The sequence below is a fragment of the Silurus meridionalis genome, chromosome 5, assembly GCF_014805685.1.
Source record: "Silurus meridionalis isolate SWU-2019-XX chromosome 5, ASM1480568v1, whole genome shotgun sequence".
Taxonomy (NCBI): Eukaryota; Metazoa; Chordata; class Actinopteri; order Siluriformes; family Siluridae; genus Silurus; species Silurus meridionalis.
The window spans coordinates 11,509,213-11,517,574 of NC_060888.1; positions in this window are offsets into that span (position 1 = coordinate 11,509,213).

Genomic DNA, 8,362 nt, shown 5'->3' on the forward strand with positions numbered 1-8,362 from the left:
CAGGCTTCTGAACTGAACACTGATAACAACTTGGGTTGTCCTTATCCTCTTTAGTCCGAATTACATGGTATCCCAGTTTTCCAAAAAGAACTTCAAATTTTGATTAATCTGACCACAGAACAGTTTCCACTTTGCCACAGTCCATTAAATTAGCCTTGGCTCAGAGAAAACGCCTGTGCTTCTGGATCATGTTTAGATATGACTTCTTTTTAGAGTTCCTATAGAGTTTTAGCCGGCAACGGCTAATGCCACGATGGATTGTGTTCACCGACAATGTTTTCTGGAAGTATTTCTGAGCCCATGTTGTGATTTCCATTACAGTAGCATTCCTGTATGTGATGCCCGAAGATCACGGGCATCCCGTATGGTTTTCCGGCCTTGACCCTTACGCACAGCAATTGTTCCAGATTCTCTGAATCTTTGGATGATATTATGCACTGTATATGATGATAACTTCAAACTCTTTGCAATTTTTCTCTGAGAAAACCCTTTCTGATATTGCTCTACTATTTTCCGCTGCAGCATTGGGGGAATTGTTTTTGGATGAGTCTTGAGTGGATGAGTGGATGAGTGCTCACCAACTAAAACTCAACCCCAGCAAAACAGAACTGCTGGTCATCCCAGGTGATTCATCTCCAGGTCAAGATCTCCAAATAACACTTCATGACTCTCCCCTTCAGCCACTACTCGTAACCTTGGGGTAACTATGGACAATGAACTGTCTTTTTTCCCACATGTCGCTAATGTTGCTCGTTCTTGTCGATTTCTTCTCTATAACATCCGAAGGATTCGACCATTTCTGTCCATACAGGCTGCCCAGGTGCTTGTTCAGTCTCTTGTCATTTCAAGACTTGACTACTGCAACTCTCTGCTTGCAGGTCTTCCCCTGAACGCTATTTGTCCACTGCAAATGATCCAAAACGCAGCTGCACGACTTGTGTTCAATCAGCCCAAGTTCTCCCACACCACCCCACTGCTGCGCTCCCTTCACTGGCTTCCAGTAGCTGCACGTATCAGATTCAAAACACTGATGCTTGCCTACAAGGCCAAAAATGGACCAGCACCATCTTACCTCAGTGACCTCGTCACATCTCGCACTGCACCACGCTGTCTGAGATCCTCCAGCACTGCTCGACTGGTACCACCTTCTCTCAGAATGAGAGGCAAGTATACTTCAAGGCTCTTCTCTGTTCTGGCACTAAGGTGGTGGAATGAACTTTCCCTAGATGTCCGTACAGCAGAGTCCCTGATTATCTTCAAGCGATGACTGAAGACCTACCTCTTCCTGAAATACCTAAATTAGCACTTTCCAAGTTTGTAGAATTCGAGTTATATTTATATTGTTTGTAATCTTGCGTACCAGTGTAGATTTATTCATTACTAGAGATTTAAAGCACTTTTGTATGTCGCTCTGGATAAGGGCGTCTGCTAAATGCCGCAAATGTAAATGTAAATGTAAATTGTTGATCCTCTGCCCATCTTGACTTCTGAGAGACACTGCCACTCTGAGAGTCACTTTTTATATCCAATTATGTTGCCAATTGACCTAATAAGTTGTAAATTGGTCCTCCAGCTGTTCCTTATATGTACATTTACTTTTCCGGCCTCTTATTGCTACCTGTCCCAACTTTTTTGGAATGTGTACCTCTCATGAAATCCAAAATAAGCCAATATTTGGCATGACATTTAAAAATGTCTCACTTTCAACTTTTGATATGTTATCTATATTCTATTGTGACTAAAATATAACTTTATGAGATTTGTAAATTATTGCATTCCTTTTTTATTCACAATTTGTACAGTGTCCCAACTTTTTTGGAATCAGGTTTGTGACTATTACACAATTATAAACTTTCTTTCGGCTTCTCCCATTAGGGGTCGCCACAGTGAATCATCCGCATGTTTGATTTGGCACATGTTTTTACGCTGGATGCCCTTCCTAACGCAACCCTCCCCATTTATCCGGGCTTGGGACCGGCACTAAGAGTGGCTGGGTTTGGTTCCCTAACCTAGGATCGAACCCAGGCCGCAGCGGTGAGAGCGCCGCATCCTAACTACTAGACCACCAGGGACCCCACAACTTATTACACAATTATACATTTTATGTATTAAAATACATACTGTAAAATGTGATCTTTATGTTCATTTTATTTATGATTTAAACTTTGCATTCTAAAATGAAAACCACGAAAATTTCTGACACACAAGATAAAACCTTAAAACCTTAGGCATTAATTAAAGCCAATAGTATATAAAATGCGTTTATTAACAATTAACAACTTTCCACTTCACTTTCTGCAGTGGCATCTATGAATTTCAACAGCACAAATTTACACATTACTGTATGTTGGATACAGCAGGGTCATCCGAGTATGTGGCTGGCAATCATAGACCTTCCACCTCCATGCTGAATAGAACTCCTCAATTGGGATGAGGAATGGGGAATAGGGTGGGAGAAATTGCATCAGCATCCTGTTATGGGTCAGAAACTATTGCCTGATGGTGTTTGAGTGATGGAAACTCACATTATCCCAAAGTATCACATACTTTGGTAAATCATCTCGAAATGGACCCCTCTCATCATCAGGGATGAGAGCCCTATAGAGGGTCTCTAAGAAGGTGAGGAAATGCTGTGTGTTGTATGGGCCTATAAGGGGAATATGAGATAGCACACCCTGCTCTGACATAGCAGCACACATAGTGATATTTCTTCCCCACTGGCCTGGCAAATCAACAGTAGCTCTGTGGCTGATGACATTTCAACCAAATCTTCTTCTTTTGCTCAGATTGAAGTGGGCCTCATCCACATATATAAAGTTGTAAGGTGGTTCACTTGACTCCAATTTCATTATATGCTACAACCCAGAAGATCCCCAATTAGTTATGCACATTTATTTCATTTCACAAGATACAATTATATCAAATGTACACATATTGCATGTTTTTTTTTCTACAGCTATAGCAAATGTACATAGGTCACACATGCTGTATTATATATGTCACTATAAGAAGTTTATGTAGATTAGATAAAGTATGCCTATAGATGTTTTACCTGTACATACTGGTACCGTTGCTCCTTCACTCTGTCACCATTCCTTTAAAATGGTACACGGTACAGCTGTTTCATGCTCATGTGGTGTCTCTTCAACACCTTATCGATAGTTGAGATGCTAACAGACTGGATGTTTTCAAATACATTATTATCTTCTACAACAGCCTTTTGTATTTCCCTTAACCTAATAGCATGTTTGCTCGGACCATGGTGCAAATAGCCTCCTCTTTTTTGGGGTGTGAAAAGGGGTCCTCTGCCACCCCTATGAGGTAATCCTGCAGTCCTGTGTGGAAAAAATGCACTAATGCAATACATTTATACTTAGATGTGTCACAGAATGTATATACACACTATACATTTACATTTACATTTGCGGCATTTAGCAGACGCCCTTATCCAGAGCGACGTACAAAAGTGCTTTAAACCTCTAGTAATGAATAAATCTACACTGGTACGCAAGATTACAAACTTAATATAAATATAACTCGAATTCTACAAACTTGGAAAGTGCTAATTTAGGTATTCCAGGAAGAGGTAGGTCTTCAGTCGTCGCTTGAAGATAATCAGGGACTCTGCTGTATGGACATCTAGGGGAAGTTCATTTCACCACCTTGGTGCCAGAACAGAGAAGAGCCTTGAAGTGTAGTTACCTCTCATTCAGAGAGAAAGTGGTACCAGTCGAGCAGTGCTGGAGGATCTCAGACAGCGTGGTGCAGTGCGAGATATGATGAGGTCACTGAGGTAAGATGGTGCTGGTCCATTTTTGGCCTTGTAGGCAAGCATCAGTGTTTTGAATCTGATACGTGCAGCTACTGGAAGCCAGTGAAGGGAGCGCAGCAGTGGGGTGGTGTGGGAAAACTTGGGCTGATTGAACACAAGTTATGCAGCTGCGTTTTGGATCATTTGCAGTGGACAAATAGCGTTCAAGGGAAGACCTGCCAGCAGAGAGTTGCAGTAGTCATGTCTTGAAATGACAAGAGACTGAACAAGCACCTGGGCAGCCTGTATGGACAGAAATGGTCGAATCCTTCGGATGTCATAGAGAAGAAATCGACAAGAATGAGCAACATTAGCAACATGTGGGAAGAAAGACGGTTCATTGTCCATAGTTACCCCAAGGTAACGAGCAGTGGCTGAAGGTAAGAGCAGAGAGTCATGAAGTGTTATTTGGAGATCTTGACCTGGAGATGAATCACCTGGGATGACCAGCAGTTCTGTTTTGCTGGGGTTGAGTTTTAGTTGATGAGCACTCATCCATGAAGATATGTCTGACAAGCATGCCGAGATCCGAGTGGAAGCTGTGGTATCTGATGGAGGGAAAGAAAAGATGAGTTGAGTGTCATCTGCAAAGCAGTGATAAGAAAACCCATGTGAGGATATGACTTCACCAATGGAGTGGGTATAGAGGGAGACACCAGTGGTGAGTCTGCACAGGGCAGATGTGGATCCCCTCCATGTTACCTGGTATGAGCGACCTTCCAGGTAGGAAGCAAACCATTCCCATGCTGTTCCGCAGATACCAAGGCTCTTGAGGGTTGACAAAAGTGTCTTGTGGTTGACTGTGTCAAATGCTGCTGAAAGGTCCAGAAAGATAAGTACAGATGACAGCTTGGCTGACCGAGCAGCATGCAGTTTCTCAGAAACAGCCAAAAGGGCCGTCTCTGTGGAATGTGCCGCTTTGAACCCAGACTGGTTTGGATCATGGAGGTTGTTCTGTGAGAGATAGACAGACAGTTGGTTAAAAACCAAACCAGAGATTTAGAAAGAAAGGAGAGAAGTGATACCGGTCTGTAGTTGTTGATGTCTGATGGATCCAGAGCAGGTTTCTTCAAGATGGGAATGACCCTTGCTTGCTTGAAGGTAGTTGGTACATAGCCAGATGTTAATGACCCATTGATGATTGTGGAGATGAAGGTCAGGAGATCTTGCGTGATGGTCTGGAGCGTAACACTATAACACTATAACACTATAACAGCACAGTCCACACTGGTGGATACTTGTTCTCTCTACGAAATGTATAAGTTTCTGTACATGCCCCTTCAGTAGTAACATTCAAGATTCATCCTCACAATTCATTTGCTTTCATTTGCAATGAACTGATGCCTAATTGTTTTGGGGGTCAAGACGATTTGGGTTAAACTAGTATAATATATTTTGATCAACATTACATAAACAACTGATAATGTAGGAAACAGCAGACGATTGTACACAATCAAATAAATGATGTGCCAAAGCATTCACAATCTGTTCAAAGCAACAAGAAATGCTCTTATGATGAGCACAAATGACTAAATGATGTGGAGGTTGAACAAGTAGTTTTGAGAATTTCATTTCTGATCTGAGAAACGCTCCAAAGCAACTGAGAAAAACTGTAACTGAAAAAGAGGCAGCTGTGTAGGAAGCTTAGACTGGCTGAGAAAAAACCAAACTCTGCTTCTAAGGTGAGGTTGTGAAAGTCAGGTTCATGTCACAGGTCATACACCATGGCAAGACTGAGTACAGCAAGACACATCAGCATGGTCTCTCAAGAGCAAGCATTTGTAAAGTAGACTGGGGTATCAGAATGTGTTCTTTAAGATATGTGAAACACAAATAAATGGGTAATATTGAGGAGCATAGATGCAGTGGTTGGCCAAGGAAATTTGCAGATGTCCAGCAGTGCCATCAGTAAGGAACCGGTAGAAAACCAGTTTGACCCAGGTACACCCATCTACTGTCTGGAGATGTCTGGCGAAAAGTGGTGTTCATGGAAGAACCTGATAGCTTGGGAAAAAACTGTTGCACACATGCTTTGGAATCCTGGTGATAGGAGGGTGAAGTGTGTGTGAGGGGTGTGTGGGCTCATCGTGATATAGGGGAGAGAGACTCCAATGATCTTCTCAGCCGTCACTATCCTCTGTAGGGTCTTGCAATCTGAGACAGTGCAGTTCCCAAAGCAGGCAGTCATCCAGCTTCTCAGGATGCCCTTGATGGTCCCTCAGTAGAACATGGTTAGAATGGGGGAGGGAGATGAGCTTTCCTCAGCCTTCTCAGGAAGTAGAGGTTCTGTTTTTTTGTTCATTTTGCTAGCTTGGGGGTTTCAATTTAGCGGTAATGTATTATGTGTTACTGGCCGGAGCAGCCCCTTTAAGAAGGTAGCGGGTGTAGGTAAGACATGTGACCGAGGCATCATGACATGCATCAAGTGAGTGAGTCATAGACAGATGTGACGAAGAGAATCCGTTAATTTTCCAAAATAAAACATCGTTCAGAATCAGATAATACGTAAAACGGAAATAATGTAAGTTATGTATTCTTTCTGTGCGGCCCGATGCCAATTGACCCGCCCGCCTGGGGGTTGGGGACCACTGGTCTAAAGCACATTAAGAACAAATGTCATAAATTAACTCTTGACCTGTGAATAGAAAACCATTTCAGGTGAATACCTTGATGTTCTCAAAAGTGTTCACTTCAAACATTCTTATCTCTTTTAAATTTCTTGGCTGTATAATAGACTTAAAATATCCCAAAAAGAAAGGTTAAAGAAAAACATAGACAGTTTGATAATTTACATTTATAAATATTTGGCAAAAACATTCATTCATTTATTAAAAAACATACAAATATAATATTTATAATTAGAAAAATCAGTCTACACTGGCTCCCCATAAAATCTCACATTGATTACAAAATACTACTACTGATGTATAAAGCACTGAATGGTCTTGTGGCACAGGATTTGAGTGAACTTTTGTCACATTATGATCCCCCACACCCTACTTTCTTTCAAATGGTGCAGGATATTTGTTGGTACCATGAATAATAAAAACGACAGCAAGCGGAAGTTACTCTCATTTACGCACATGTACTCTGTCTTACTCCTACTGACTTTCATTCCCCTTCTCTCTAGGCTCTTCGCAACCTGCTCACTACTCTCAACACAAATCACAATATCATCTGCAAACATCATAGTCCAAGGGAGACTCCTGTCTAACCTCATCCTTCAACCTGTCCATCACACTGCAAACAGGTAAGGGCTCAGGGCTGATCCTTGATGCAGTTCAACCTTCACCTTGAACCAGTCTGTCGTTCCTACTGCACACTACACTGCTGTCACACTGTCCTCATACATGTCCTGCACCACCCTCACATACTTCTCTGACACACCTGACTTCCTCATACAATACCACAACTCCTCTCTTGGCAACCTGTTGTATGCTTTCTCTAAATCCACAAATACACAATGCAACTCCTTCTGACCTTCTCTATACTTCTCCATCAACATTCTTAAAGCAAATAAGGTGCCTGTGGTGCTCCATGCTTCTACCGGTATGTCATCTGGTCCAACCGACTTTCCACTCTTCATCCTCTTTATTGCTGCTCTCATTTCCTCCTTACTAATCCTATCCACTTCCTGCATTACCAACTCCACATCATCCAACCTTCTCTCTCTCTCATTTTCCTCATTCATCAGCTGCTCAAAATACTCCCTCCATCTTCTCAACACACTCTCCTCACTAGTCAACACATTTCCATCTCCATCCTTTATTGCTCTAACTTGCAACACATCCTTCCCAGCTCCGTCCCTCTGCTTGGCCAATCGGTGCAAATCCTTTTCTCCTTCCTTAGAGTTCAACCTCTCATACAGCTCCTCGTATGCCTTTTCCTTGTCTTTTGCCACATCCCTCTTCACCTGCTGCTGCATCTCCTTGTACTCCTGCCTACTTTTCTCATCACCCTGTCGATCCCACTTCTGTTTTGTTAACCTATTTCCCCTTATGCTCTCCTGCACTTCATCATTCCACCACCACGTCTCTTTGTCTTCCTTTCTATTTCCAGATGTTACACCAAGTACTTTTCTAGCTGCCTCCCACAACACTCCTGCAGTAGTTTCCCAATCATCCAGCACCTCTTCACCACCACCCACAGCCCCTGTCTGACCTCTTCCCTGAACCTCACACTACACTCTTCCTCCTTCAGTTTCCACCATCTCATTCTTCTTTCAGTCCTTACTCTCCTCCTCTTCTTCTTCGCCTCCAAAACCATCCTACCGACCACCATCCGATGCTGTCTAGCTACACTGTCCCCTGCCAACACCCTACAGTCTCCAATCTCCTTCAGGTTGCATCCCCTACATAGAACATAGTCCACCTGTGTGCACCTTCCTCCACTCTTATAGGTCACCCTATGAACATCCTTCTTCTTAAAATACGTATTCACCACTGCCATTTCCATCCTCTTAGCAAAATCTACCACCATCTGCCCTTCTACATTCCTTTTCTTAAAACCATACCTACCCATCACCTCCTCATCATTTCTGTTCCCTTCACC